This window comes from Channa argus, chromosome 21, assembly GCF_033026475.1.
Source record: "Channa argus isolate prfri chromosome 21, Channa argus male v1.0, whole genome shotgun sequence".
In the NCBI taxonomy this organism is placed as follows: Eukaryota; Metazoa; Chordata; class Actinopteri; order Anabantiformes; family Channidae; genus Channa; species Channa argus.
Window position 1 is genome coordinate 647901 of NC_090217.1, and position 14824 is coordinate 662724.

The following is a 14824-nucleotide window of genomic DNA, read 5'->3' on the forward strand; positions in this document are numbered from 1 at the left end:
ACCAAGAACTAAACCACAAACCCTGGGGTTAATGGGAGTTCTAACACATGGGCCACAGCTTAGAACCAGATTCATATGGTATAAACCACATTAAGATATTGAAAGCACAGCCACATCAGTTTTGTATTATTGTCTTGGAGGCATACATACATATGCATTGTTTTCTGTCCTTACCTGTTCATTCATATTTTGATTAAGAACAAAAAAACACCCAAGCTTTTAGTCCAACTATGTGCTTTCCTCAAGAAGAGTTCATATAACCACTATGATTTGCATTGTGGTTGGTTTTGGGTTAGGTTCATTTATCCCCTACAGGCATAATTTCTATTCACTTACCCAGCACACTGATCTCTGCCATCTGAGCAAATCCAGCATTCATAGGATTTTTTTTGTCACTCTTAGTGGATCATTGTTGCATAGCCAATGATACAATCAACATGTCAACTTTTTTTAATGAGCAGCCAGCCAATCTCATACATTGTTTAAGATGAAAAATAATGAGTTTAGGGATATACACAGTTGCACTCAAAATTAATCAGACCATCTTGGAAAATTAGGTGGACTGGCAAAATGTACAAACTTTAAGCTGTTTGCAGTGAATAAATAAAACAATTAATTCCTCCAAACTCAAGAAAAAATTTAATTTTGAATGTCTACTCCAGTCTGAGAATTATTCAACACCTTCATGTCAAGCACCTTCAGTACATAGTGGAGCACTCTTTTCCAGCTATGAACTGCTGCAAATTTGATGAATAGCCAGATCAGCAGCATTCCTGAGGCATCTAGAACGGAAGGTTTCCTCATTCCATTCACTCACCTGCTGTGCGTCTTCTCTTTAAGGACACTAATTCACCACTCACCCATATCATTGAGCTTTGTTTTATGACTCTCCAGAAGTCTCAGGGACATGTTTAGGCTATCTGCTGTAACTAAGCAATAATTTTTGGACTTTTAGCCTAGTCTTTGGTTCTGCCTCGGAGTTACAAGAGAATTTTTACTTTGTCCATGGACTAAAAGGGTGCTATCCAATAAAGATGTTGTTGGTTCCATACTCTGCTCAAATGTCAAAGTGTCCTTCATCAAGACAACACTGAACCCCAACTTAGTTGCTCCCAGTGAGTGTTGGCCAGCTGCATAGCAGCTCCCCCATCAGTGTGTGAGTATGTGTGATTGTAAGTGCGAATGGGTGAACCAGTGTAAAGCGCTCTCAGTACCAATAGGAAGAAAAGGGCTATAGAAGTGCAGACCATTTACCATTTACCATTTTTCCAAAATCTATATCTTCAAATTCAACTAAAGTTGCCACTGGACCTGCTGCATTGCACATAGTGGATGGGAAATTGAAGAAACACTTGGCTATTCCAACAGGACAATGACAACACCAAACGAACATCAAATCTGGTTTTGAAATGGTAAAAAATCTTACCTGAGTTCTATCAGAAGCTTGTTGATGGCTGCTAAAATTATCAGTTGAAAGCACTCAACTTTGAGTTTAGACTTAAAATTGTTGAATTTTATTCAATGTTATATACTGTGTCATGATTGGTCATTATTTTTTATTAAGCATCCATAAACCCATGGGAGAGCACGGAAACTCTTGGCAGCAGAGGATGGATTAAAAGATATAACACAAAAACGTTTTAATTGAACTGATTGTAACATAATAATTTTGCTGTTAAAGCGTGTCTGCTTTGAATTAAGTGTAAATTTTTTTATGTTCAAAGATTTTTATATTAAACATTTAAACCATATATATCAATATGGAGTACTTACATGTTTTTAGAAGATTATGTGCAAACCAATTTGTAACTACATTTACTCCAGTTTTTAGTCTTCAGTCATCTTCAGCTGTGAAAACTTCACGTGTTTTCATAATTATCAATAGTAAAGCTTTATCAGTGTTCAACTCTGGCTAGGGACCTTTTCTCCATGTCATGCCAGACTGACTAATGTCACATAATTATAATAAATCATCAAAAAACTGAGAGGACACACTAAAAAGTATTAATAATAAGTAGGATAGTAAGTAAGACAGAAAGGTAGCTTGGACGTTGCACTTTCCTCTCTCAAATCCTGGATGAATAATGAGACAATGGGATTTTTGACACAGACATGTAAAAGCCCCCACCTCCACCTATGTTAAATGGTAAATGTCTGGTCTTATAAAGAGCGTTTCTATATTATTGGTCCAAAACCACTACATTGTTTATCATTCGTGTAGTTGCACACACACCCTCACATTGATTGGGGAGCTGCCATACAACTGAGCTGATCCACCAGGAGCAGCTTTGTGTTCAGTGTCTTGCTCGAAGACACTTTCACATATGACAGGATGAGCAAGGAATCAAACCCCATATTCTGCAATTGGTGGATGACTACCTCTACCTCCTGATCCACATTCACTCCCATGTAGGAGCAGGAACAATACACAACATTCTCACAACCTCCCTACTTTCCCACAGGGCTCAGTTCTTGGTCCTCTTATTTTATACATCTATACTAAATCCCTGAGTTCTATTATCCAGTCAAACAGCTTTTCCTATCATCAACACATTTACAATAAGTCATTTAACCTTTTATCCAAACTAAGCAGCAGACAGTAGGGACAGTGTTCTGGCACGAGATTTACACCTTCTCCTCCAGATTTTCAAGGCCCAGCGAGAGCCGCTCCGGGGACAGTGGCAGGTGGGGAGTTTGACTGGGGCGGTGCACCTGTCAAACACTAACGCAGGTGTCCTAAGGCGAGCTCAGGGATGACAGAAACCTCCCGTGGACCAGAAGGGCAAAAGCTCACTTGATCTTGAATTTCAGTATAAATGCAAACCGTGAAAGCAGGGCCTCATGATCCTTATGACTTTTTGGGTTTTAAGCAGGAGGTGTCAGAAAAGGCTCCCACCTGACAGTGTTCAGGGTTTAGTGTTCTGCCCAAGGACACTTCAACTTAAAGCAATGAAAACTGGGAGTCAAACCAATGACCCTGTGGTTCGTGAACAGCTGCTATACCAACTCAGCTACAGCCATCTCGACTCTATCCACCAGATGACTTCACTGTCTCATCACACATTTCTGCCTGTCTCTCTGACATCTCTGCTTGGATGAAAGAAAGACATTTTTAACTCAACTTCTCCAAGACAGAAGTTGTAGTATTCCCAATTAGACCTACAACACGACATGACAACAGCGTCAACATTGGGTCTTCAGTGATTCTTCCTACTAAGTCTACTAGAAATCTAGGGGTCATCACACAAACTGAGCTTTGGTTTTAGTGCACATTTGCCCTATAAAACATCAAAGAGGTCAGACCCTACCTTTATGAATATGCAACCTAACTCATTGTGTAGGTGCTGATGATATCTCTGCTTAAATAGTACAATACCTCGTCAACAGGGGAAGTAACAAGCACAGTCAAAGCCCTCTAGATGATTCAAAATGCGGCGGCATGTCTCATTTTTAGTCTGCAAAAAAAAGACACGTAACACCACTCTTTAGATCTCTGCACTGGCTTGTAACTGCCCGCATCAGATTCAAAGCTCTGACTCTTGCCTACAGAGTGATCAACTCAACAGTACCTGCCTACTTCAACTACCTTACTAAGGCCTACAATGCCTACTGTCCACTGTGTTCTGCCAACAAACGGTGTCTGGTGGTCTCATCACCACACAGAAATCCCAAGAGAATCTCTTTAACTCAGTGGTCCCACAATGGTTGAATGAGTTAGCTAAATCGGCATAGTCCATCCTCACTCACAATTATTTAAAGTTTAAAAAAAAAAACTCTTCCTGTACATATTCCTAAACAACTTCCTATACATTTCTAATCTGTTCATTTTTGCACTTACATTTCATGAAACAAGAAAGATTCTTCTCATAGTATGTTCATTTAATGATTTCTCTTTGACTTGCTTGCCTTGTACCTCACTTGTAAGTTGTTTTGGCTAAAAGCATCTGCCAAGTGAAAAAGTGTTAATGCGCCCAGTCAGACCAGTGTGTTTAATTCAAAATCAGTAACTTTTGTGGCTTGTATAAATGTGGGTTTTAGAGCCAGACTGAGACAAAGAGTGGGCTTAAGGTACAGAGTAACTACACTCAAAAGTCTCTATTATGACCTGGATGTGATTTGTGTACAGGTTAGTTTAAAAAAACATTTCTATTTCTTACACATCATGTGATTCACATTCTACAGTATTGCGGATTATATTATTTATTACTTTTATCTTAATACTTAATACTTATTTTCAGGTCTTGTCACTATGCTCTTGTCAATGCATTTTGTTTTCATGTATTGTCAGAATGAATGGCATATGGAAAAGGAGGAAGTGGGTGTTTGGTATGCTGGGGGTGAAATACCAAGGAAACACATCTGTAATACCTGTTCTCCGCTTCTCCACTCTCAACAGTGGACAAAAAGAGAATTAATTTCACTCACAGCTCATGAAGCCAAAAGAGGGACTATTATTATCAGTGATGAGGGGCAGGCCTATCGACATGCTCTGCCCCAGCTAGGTTACAGACATTATACTGTAAACCATAGTGTAGCATTTGTTGATGCACAAACAGGAGTTTATACTCAACATTTTGAGAAGGCCTGGAGAACTTAAAGGGGACTGTGAGGAGGATAAGGGGTCACCACACAAAGGATTTGCTGGTGGTTCACCTGGTAGTCATTAAATGGCATGAATGGCTTGCAAAAAAACACCATTGACATTTCCAATATCATTAATGTAGAAGTGATTTTGAAATGTTATGGTCTTGTGCGTTGTCTTCCAGCATATTATGTTATGTGACGTAAGACAACCCCACCTGTATAAATTCAGGTTTTCAAAAAAAATGTTAATTTTTTTTTACACTTTTAAAAATATTTTATTTATCTTTTGCTTGCCAATTCTCATGGCCTGTTTTAGCCTTACCTATTGTGAATGTCTAAGTAGTAACCTGAAGCATGCAGTTTCTCATTCTGTTTTCACTGTTGGATATCTTTTGGTTATATTGAGACAGGTTTAATACGTACTGAAGTCACAAAATACATCATTTTAAAAATGTCTTCTAATTTAAGCATCTACTAAAAGTTTGTGTGACTAATTGAGTTTAAAATCTGGTTCTTTCATAATAACTATCAGTGAACATTAGTTGTACATAATGAAAAGTATGTTTTAAAATAGTGAACTGCAAAAAAACTTTCAAAATTGCTTGTAAACATTTATAGATCATTCAAAAGAAAGCTCTGTAATTGATTTCTGACACATTTACACGGGATGAATGGTTTACACTTTAAATTAGGGGATGAAGAATGATTTGTAAATGATTTATATACATTTGTAGATCATTTATAATAGCAAGCACAATCTACATATGATTTGTAACACATTTACACGGAATGAATAGTTTACAGTTTAGTATGCACATCATTTATAACAATTAGGAAACATTTATTATTGCATGAATCCCATTTTTAGTCTGAAGCTGTCTTCTATTATACATAGTCACCAACCTCTTCACCTGAATGCAAGAAGCCTCACTAGGTGGTCTTGCATCTAAATTTTATTCACCAGACATCACTCCTGTGTACACCAAGCAATCAAAAGGGACATCAATCCTTGGCAACATTTCACCTATGTTTGATGTTGCACCTGTGAAAGCTGTGAAAATGTCTTTCCTTTTACTTACAGGTGAGTAATAGAATATGAACAAATTATTTGTTATACATTTACTAAGGATTTGTTAATGATCATTTCATTATTCACTAAAGTATTTACAAAAGTCTTAGAATTCATTTGTGAAATACTAACAAATAATTTTCTAATAATTTACAAACATTTATAAATGTTCTATTAATGATAGTTCATTGTTACCTAATGACTTATCGTTATTATAAAGTGTTACCCAGTAAGGTCATACTAGAATTCAAGTCTCACTCAAACAGCCAATAAAAGTAATTAATTAAAACACCTTTCAAACAAATATAAATGCATATTAACCATAATGGGTTTATCTAAATACTAATTTGTATGACTTAAAACTCTCCATTTGCTGTGCTGCATGTTTAGCCTGATTTGCCACATAAATTATTAAGCAAGTCTATTAGCAGCCTCCATAATAAACCTACCCCTAGTCCCTTAACCAGTTAACCCCATTAAATGGAGAAGAAAAAGCATCAGCGATTACTAGTGATAGAATAGAATGGAATTCAGTTCTATTATCCTTTTAAAACTGTGGTGGTGGGGTGGTGGAACGAGGAAGTTCAGGAGTGTATACAGAGAAAAGGGTTAGCTTAGAAGAAGTGGGACACAGAAAGGACTGAAGAGAGTAGACAGGAGTAAAGGGAGAAGGTAGAGGTGGCAAAGGCCAAACAAAGAGCATATGAAGACTTGTATGCTAGGTTGGACACTAAAGAGGGAGAGGTGTCTTCTGCTGTCCTCCTTCTGCTCTTTGAACTGTTGGTGGTGGAACTAATGGGAAGCAGTCTAAGCCAGCATACAGTTTCAGTGCTTTGATTTGTGGATAGAGAGAAGATACAGTGGGAATATATGTTGATGTTTTTTTTTTTTCAACAGAAGCATTGTCTCTTCTGAGTGGTGCAGCTGTCATGAGTTTTTAGTTTTTTTATTATTATTATTTTTTTATGCTTTTCTATTCTCTACTTTGGTTTTCCACATACTCATTCTTTATGCAAGTCACAAATTTGTATATCTTTCTGTGACGCTCTTTTTAACATTCAGTTACTTTTCTTGTCTCATCATGTCTGTTTGTTCTCTTTTTCCTACATTCTCTCACTGTCACTCAATTCTTAGGGCCTAGTCCTAGTGTGCGCGCGTCCTGCCATACTTCCGGTTAGGCTGTGCCAAAACCTTAATTCTATTTTTGGACCTGTCCTGTTCAAACGAAGAGCAACTCTTTTCTATGAACTGCTCTGCCCTGTAATAACCTGTGACTGGGTCTTGAGAATTACAATCTTACAAGGCAAAGAGAGACAAAGAATTCACTCCCCTTAATAATAATCACCATAATTGGTTTTCATAATCTCAACAATCAGACTTTGAGGGTCGCATCCCCCTTTACTTCCCACATTCCTGATGGGAAGCCCGTGCACAGCTCTACAATACAGACATCTCTGTGAGGGTGATTGTCCTCCAAGTTCCCAATCACTAGCGCTATTTGTTGGCCCCTTTCATCCAACTTGGTTGTTGGCCTTACACTCCCCAAGTAACTAGGACTTGTTAGGTAATGACACCTAACTATCAACACCCTTATCCTCCTCAGTGCTTAAGAATCGCTCGATTCGATCAGATTAATTCAACCAAGAACAGCAACCTGAGCTCAATAGAATTTATTAGAAACTTCTTTAGGACTCACACGGTATCCGTCTGGACCAGTACTAGTTTTGGGTTCGTGAATTTAGCAACGGCAACTAGAGAAAGTGTGCAGTAGCATGTAGCAGTAGCATGTAGCAGGTGATGTCATGGTGGTTGCAAGTGGACTGTTGCAGTACTTTAATAGGATCTTTTACATACTCTAGTGTAGTGTTCATGCATATATAGCTTTAAGAAACCTTTTAGCAAGTCTGTTTGTTGTTCGTTGAAATAATGTTGACATTGTGCATTTCTCTCCATTTGTAATACAAGTTGAGGTCCATTGTGAGAGACTAGCTGTACAGGTGCAACAATGTTTCACCTAGCACCAGCATTGTCTCAGTATTGTTGGATCTCATGAGAGCCACTTCAGGCAACCTGCTGTTTGATGAACAGCAACATGAATGATAGGAGGTGACTGTGGTGCATGAGGTAGAGCTGTCAACCACCAAATCCCTCAGTTGTCGGTTCAAATCCCGGCTCAAAGTATCCTTGAACAAGACACTGAACCCCAGCTTAATTGCTCCCAGCAAGTGTTGGCCAGCTGCATAGCAGCTCCCACTTTGGTGTGTGTGTCTGTGTGATTGGGAGTGCAAATGGGTACATTTGTGGAGCTGAACTGTAACAAACCATTGTTACAATGGTTACTACAAGGGCAACTATCAAAGCTATATGATGTCATTAATGACATCATCAGTACACATAAACATAAAACAACACACAATACAGTACAGTTTACAATACACAATACATAATACAAAAACTGAGGACACCCTGGTTGGCTCATACACTATCTATTGGCACTCAAAGCCCTTTAAATTACTTCTACTTCCATTCACTATTACAGTCACTCACACCTCCACACTGATGAGGGAGCTGCTATGCAGCTGGCCAACACTCACCAAGAGTAACTAAGGGGTTCAGTGTCTTACTCAAGTTCACTTTGACATGTGACCGGAGAAGCCGGGGATCAAACCAACAACTGCGAGAGTGGTGGATGGCCGCTCTTCCTTCCTGCGTCACAGTTGCACTTGGGCAATTCAATTCAATTCAATTCAACTTTATTTATATAGTGCCAATTCACAACAAAGTCATCTCAGGGCACTTTACAGAATAAAGTCAAGATTATAAAGATATATAAAGAGAACCCAACAATTCCCCCTGGAGCAAGCCATAGGCAACAGTGGAGAGGAAAAACTCCCTTTAACGGAAGAAACCTCCAGCAGAACCAGGCTCAGGTTGGACGGCCATCTGCCTTGACCGGTTGGGGTGAGTGGAAAGGGGAGAGAGAAAAGAACAGAGCAACAAAAAGCAACAACAAAACATCGGGCAGATTGGTAGGAACAGTAGCTTCACGCTGGAAGACACACAGCTTCAAAGCCGGGGGACACCTGCAGAAAGGGACAGAGAGAGGGGGACAGAGGAGGACAAAGACAACTACGGGAGAGAACACACAGAGTTAATGACATACAGTGGTGACAATTGCGGGATGAGAGGAGAGGAGAGATGGTCAAGAGGAGGACAGGAGCTAAGTGCATTGGGGGGTGGGTCCCCCAGCAGTCTAAGCCTATGGCAGCATAACTATAATTAACTATATGCTTTATTAAAAAGGAAGGTTTTAAGCCTAGACTTAAAAGTAGAGAGGGTGTCTGCTTCCCGAATCTGAACTGAGAGCTGGTTCCACAAGAGAGGAGCTTGATAGCCAAAGGCTCTACCTCCCATTCTACTTTTGGAAATTCTGGGAACCACAAGTAGGCCTGCATTCTGAGAGCGAAGTGGTCTACTGGGATGATATGGTGCTATGATATCTTCTATATATGATGGAGCCTGACCATTCAGAGCTTTATATGTAAGAAGGAGGGTTTTAAATTCTATTCTAGATTTAATGGGAAGCCAATGGAGAGAAGCTAGTGAAAGTGAAATATGATCTCTCTTGCTAGTTCCAGTCAGCACTCTTGCTGCAGCATTTTGGATTAATTGCAGGCTCTTTAGGGAGTTACTGGGAAATGGTCTGGTAAATGGTCTGCACTTATATAGCGCTTTTCTACCTATTGGCACTCAAAGCGCTTTACACTGCTGGGGCATCCTGAAAGTAGGGAATTACAGTAGTCCAACCTATTCAATTCAATTCAATTCAACTTTATTTATATAGCGCCAATTCACAACAAAGTCATCTCAGGGCACTTTACAGAATAAAGTCAAGATTATAAAGATATATAAAGAGAACCCAACAGTTCCCCCTGGAGCAAGCCATAGGCAACAGTGGAGAGGAAAAACTCCCTTTAACGGAAGAAACCTCCAGCAGAACCAGGCTCAGGGTGGACGGCCATCTGCCTCGACCGGTTGGGGTGAGTGGAAAGGGGAGAGAGAAAAGAACAAAGCAACAAAAAGCAATAACAAAACATCGGGCAGATTGGTAGGACCAGTAGCTGCACGCTGGAAGACACACAGCTTCAAAGCCGGGGGACACCTGCAGAAAGGGACAGAGAGAGGGGGACAGAGGAGGACAAAGACAACTACGGGAGAGAACACACAGAGTTAATGACATACAGTGGTGAGAATTGCGGGGTGAGAGGAGAGGAGAGATGGTCAAGAGGAGGAAAGGAGCTCAGTGCATTGGGGGGTGGGTCCCCCAGCAGTCTAAGCCTATGGCAGCATAACTATAACTAACTATATGCTTTATTAAAGAGGAAGGTTTTAAGCTTAGACTTAAAAGTAGAGAGGGTGTCTGCTTCCCGAATCTGAACTGGGAGCTGGTTCCACAAGAGAGGAGCTTGATAGCTAAAGGCTCTACCTCCCATTCTACTTTTGGAAATTCTGGGAACCACAAGTAGGCCTGCATTCTGAGAGCGAAGTGGTCTACTGGGATGATATGGTGCTATGAGGTCTTCTATATATGATGGAGCCTGACCATTCAGAGCTTTATATGTAAGAAGCAGGGTTTTAAATTCTATTCTAAATTTAATGGGAAGCCAATGGAGAGAAGCTAGTGAAGGTGAAATATGATCTCTCTTGCTAGTTCCAGTCAGCACTCTTGCTGCAGCATTTTGGATTAATTGCAGGCTCTTTAGGGAGTTACTGGGGCATCCTGAAAGTAGGGAATTACAGTAGTCCAACCTAGAAGTAACAAATGCATGGACCAGTTTTTCGGCATCACTTTGAGACAGTATGCTCCTAATTTTGGCAATGTTCCGTAGGTGGAAGAAGGCTGTTCTAGAGATTTGTTTTATATGTGACTTAAAGGACAGATCCTGATCAAAAATAACTCCAAGGTTCCTTGCAGTAGTACTGGAGGCCAGACTTATGCCATCTAGGGTAACAATATGGTTGGACATCATATCTCTGATATTTTTGGGCCCAAATACTATGACTTCAGTTTTGTCTGAGTTTAAAAGTAAAAAATTGTGGGACATCCAGGCCTTTATATTCTTGTAGGCATGCTTGAAGCTTTATTAACTGATTATTTTCATCTGGTTCCATAGATAAATATAGCTGGGTATCATCAGCATAACAGTGGAAATTTATGGAGTGTTTTCTAATAATGTTGCCTAAAGGAGACATATATAAAGTAAAAAGTATTGGTCCTAACACAGAGCCTTGTGGAACTCCATAGCTAACCTTTGTGTGCATGGAGGATTCATCATTAACATGAACAAATTGAAATCTATCAGACAGATAGGATTTAAACCAACCTAGTGCAGTTCCTGTAATTCCAATTTCATGTTCCAGTCTCTGTAATAAAATGTTATGATCAATGGTATCAAATGCGGCACTAAGATCTAACAGAACAAGTATAGAGATGAGTCCATTATCTGAGGCCATGAGAAGATCGTTGGTGACTTTTACCAGTGCTGTTTCTGTACTATGATGAACTCTAAATCCTGACTGAAACTCTTCATACAAATTATTCCTATGGAGGTGATCACATAATTGTTTTGCGACTACTTTTTCAATTATTTTAGAAATAAAGGGGAGATTAGATATTGGTCTGTAATTGGCTAAAACACCTGGGTCAAGACAGGGTTTTTTAAGTAATGGTTTAATTACAGCTACCTTATAGGCCTGTGGTACATAGCCTGTTTCTAAAGATAGATTGATGATATCTAATATGAACGTATCTATTAAGGGTAAAGCTTCCTTGAGCAGCTTAGTTGGAATAGGGTCTAGCAGACAGGTTGTTGGTTTAGATGAGGTAATAATTGAAGTTAGCTCAGAGAGATCTATGGGTAAAAAGCAGTCTAACAGGGAGTGGGGCCTTATCCATGATTCTAGCACTGCTGTACATGAAGATCTATCTGTAATTTTTGGGGGGAGGATCTGGTGAATACTTTCTCTAATAGCTACAATTTTATTCATAAAGAAGGTCATGAAGTCATTGCTGCTCAAAGTTAAGGGAATAGTAGGCTCAACAGAACTATGGCTCTTAGTCAGCCTGGCTACAGTGCTGAACAGAAACCGGGGGTTGTTCTTGTTTTCTTCTATTAATGATGAATAATATGCTGTTCTGGCATCACTGAGAGCTTTTTTGTACGTTTTTAAACTATTTTTCCAGGCTAAATGAGATTCTTCTAACTTTCTGGAACGCCACTTCCTTTCTAACTTTCGTGTTTCCTGTTTTAAGTTGCGTGTTTGTGAACTATACCATGGAGATCGCCTCTGCTGATTTACTGCCTTCTTTTTTAGAGGGGCAACACTATCGAGTATTGTACGTAGTGAGGCTGCAGAATTGTCAACAAGATAATCTACTTGTGCAGGAGTAACATTAAGGAGACTACTTCCCATTGTATTAACATATGGTGAAGCAAATGATGAAGAAATAATTTCTTTAAATTTGTTGACAGCTTTTTCACTTAAGCATCTGCTATAGTGGAATTTTTCCCTAACTGCTATATAGTCCGTTATTGTAAATTCAAATGTTATTAAAAAATGGTCAGACAGAAGAGAGTTGTGAGGACATATTGTTAAATTATCCGTTTCAATTCCATACGTAAGGACAAGGTCTAACGTGTGACTAAAACAGTGAGTGGGTTTATTTACATTTTGGGAAAAACCAATTGAATCTAATAATGAATTAAACGCAGTGCTCAGGCAGTTACTGTCAGCATCTACATGAATGTTAAAGTCACCCACTATAATGACTTTATCTGTACTAAGCACTAAATCAGCTAGAAAATCAGAAAATTCAATCAAAAACTCTGAATAAGGGACTGGAGGACGGTACACGATAACAAATAATAGTGGTTTTTGAGTTTTCCAGTTTGGGTGTGAAAGGCTAAGAGTAAGGCTCTCAAATGAGTTATAACTATGTTTAGGTCTAGGGTTTATTGATAAGCTACAATGGAAGATTGCTGCAACTCCTCCACCTCGGCCTGTGCTTCTAGGAACATGATAATTAATATGACTTGGGGGGGTTGACTCATTTAGACTGACATATTCTTCCTGCTGCAACCAAGTTTCAGTGAGACAAAATAAATCGAATTGATGATCACTTATTAAGTCATTTACTAACAGAGATTTAGAAGAGAGAGATCTGATATTTAATAATCCACATTTAATAGTTTTGGGGTTTTGTTCTGTAAGAGGAGTAGTCTTAACTTTTATTAGGTTATTATGATTAACTCCTCTTGTTGTCATATTTACTTTATGTAATTTAGGTCGGGGAACAGACACAGTCTCTATAGGTATGTGGGAGTTGTGGGGGGGTGACGGTTGTAAGGACACTGCAGAGAGGCGTGTAGGACTGGATCTCTGCATCCTAGGCTCAACTCTGGATTGTCATACTTTTGGTTGTTTAATAAAACCTGCCATATTTCTGGATAAGAAAGCTGCACCATCTAAAGTAGGATGGATGCCATCTCTCCTAATCAGCCTAGGCTTTCCCCAAAAACGTTTCCAATTGTCTATGTAGCCCACATCGTTTGCTGGACACCACCTAGATAGCCAGCGGTTGAATGATGACATGCGGGGGTGTACATGTCGTCACTGGTCAGATTTGGCAGGGGACCAGAGAAAATTACGGAGTCCGACATTGTTTTGGCAAAGTTACACACCGATTCAACATTCATTTTAGTGACCTCCGATTTGCGTAATCGGGCATCATTAACTCCCACGTGAATAATAATATTACTGTATTTACGTTTATCCTTAGCCAGGAGTTTCAAATATGATTCAACGTCGCCCGCTCTGGCCCCAGGAAGACATTTGACTACGGCCGCTGGAGTCTCTAACTTCACGTTTCTGACTATGGAGCTGCCAATTACCAGAGTTGGTTTCTCAGCGGGTGTGTCGCTGAGTGGGGAAAATCGATTAGAAACGTGAACCGACTGGTGGTGAACCTCGAGCGTCTGTTTAGCATTAGATCTCTTACGAACCATCAACCAGCCGGACTGGCTTCCCGGCTGCTCGGGAACTGCCGGGGGACAGCTAGCAGGGGCTACGCTAGGTCGGCCTGCACCAGCTACCGGGGCCTGACTAGCTGAGTTGTTTTCCATGGTGCGGAGCCGTGCTTCCAATTCCGTGAGCCTCGCCTCCAAAGCTGCAAAAACCTTACACTTATTACATATACCATTATCACTAAAGGAGGCAGAGGAAAAACTGAACATGAGACACACCGAGCAAGTGAGAGAAGGAGAAACAGAGGGAGACAGAGAAGCCATTGCTAATGGATAACTGCTAAGCTAACGAAGCTAATATAAGTGAAATGTGGAATTTGTAAACTTTAGCTGGTTATGTTTTGCAAAAGCAGGTGCTTGTGTAATACAAGCGTATGTTACGACTAAGTATTAATTCTTGTGTGAAGAAATCACTTATTTAAGTAAAAATAACAGCTACAATTAATCAGTAAACAGTCCTTCGGTAGAAACCCAAAAGTGTGCAGAAACAGGAAGTGACGCAATACGCTTACCGCACGAGCAGCCGATCCTGCGGACCATCATCATCAGCACTCAGTGCTCTTTATTGGTTGGCATCAAGTAGAATGGGAGGTAGAGCCTTTAGCTATCAAGCTCCTCTCTTGTGGAACCAGCTCCCAGTTCAGATTCGGGAAGCAGACACCCTCTCTACTTTTAAGTCTAAGCTTAAAACCTTCCTCTTTAATAAAGCATATAGTTAGTTATAGTTATGCTGCCATAGGCTTAGACTGCTGGGGGACCCACCCCCCAATGCACTGAGCTCCTTTCCTCCTCTTGACCATCTCTCCTCTCCTCTCACCCCGCAATTCTCACCACTGTATGTCATTAACTCTGTGTGTTCTCTCCCGTAGTTGTCTTTGTCCTCCTCTGTCCCCCTCTCTCTGTCCCTTTCTGCAGGTGTCCCCCGGCTTTGAAGCTGTGTGTCTTCCAGCGTGCAGCTACTGGTCCTACCAATCTGCCCGATGTTTTGTTATTGCTTTTTGTTGCTCTGTTCTTTTCTCTCTCCCCTTTCCACTCACCCCAACCGGTCGAGGCAGATGGCCGTCCACCCTGAGCCTGGTTCTGCTGG

General features: G+C 40.2%; 1 pseudogene; it reads right to left on the bottom strand.

Annotated features, from left to right (window-relative positions):
• Window positions 1-12588: 12588 nt before the first annotated feature.
• Window positions 12589-14256, bottom strand: LOC137106996 (uncharacterized; annotated as a pseudogene).
• Between the last annotated feature and the right edge of the window lie 568 nt (window positions 14257-14824).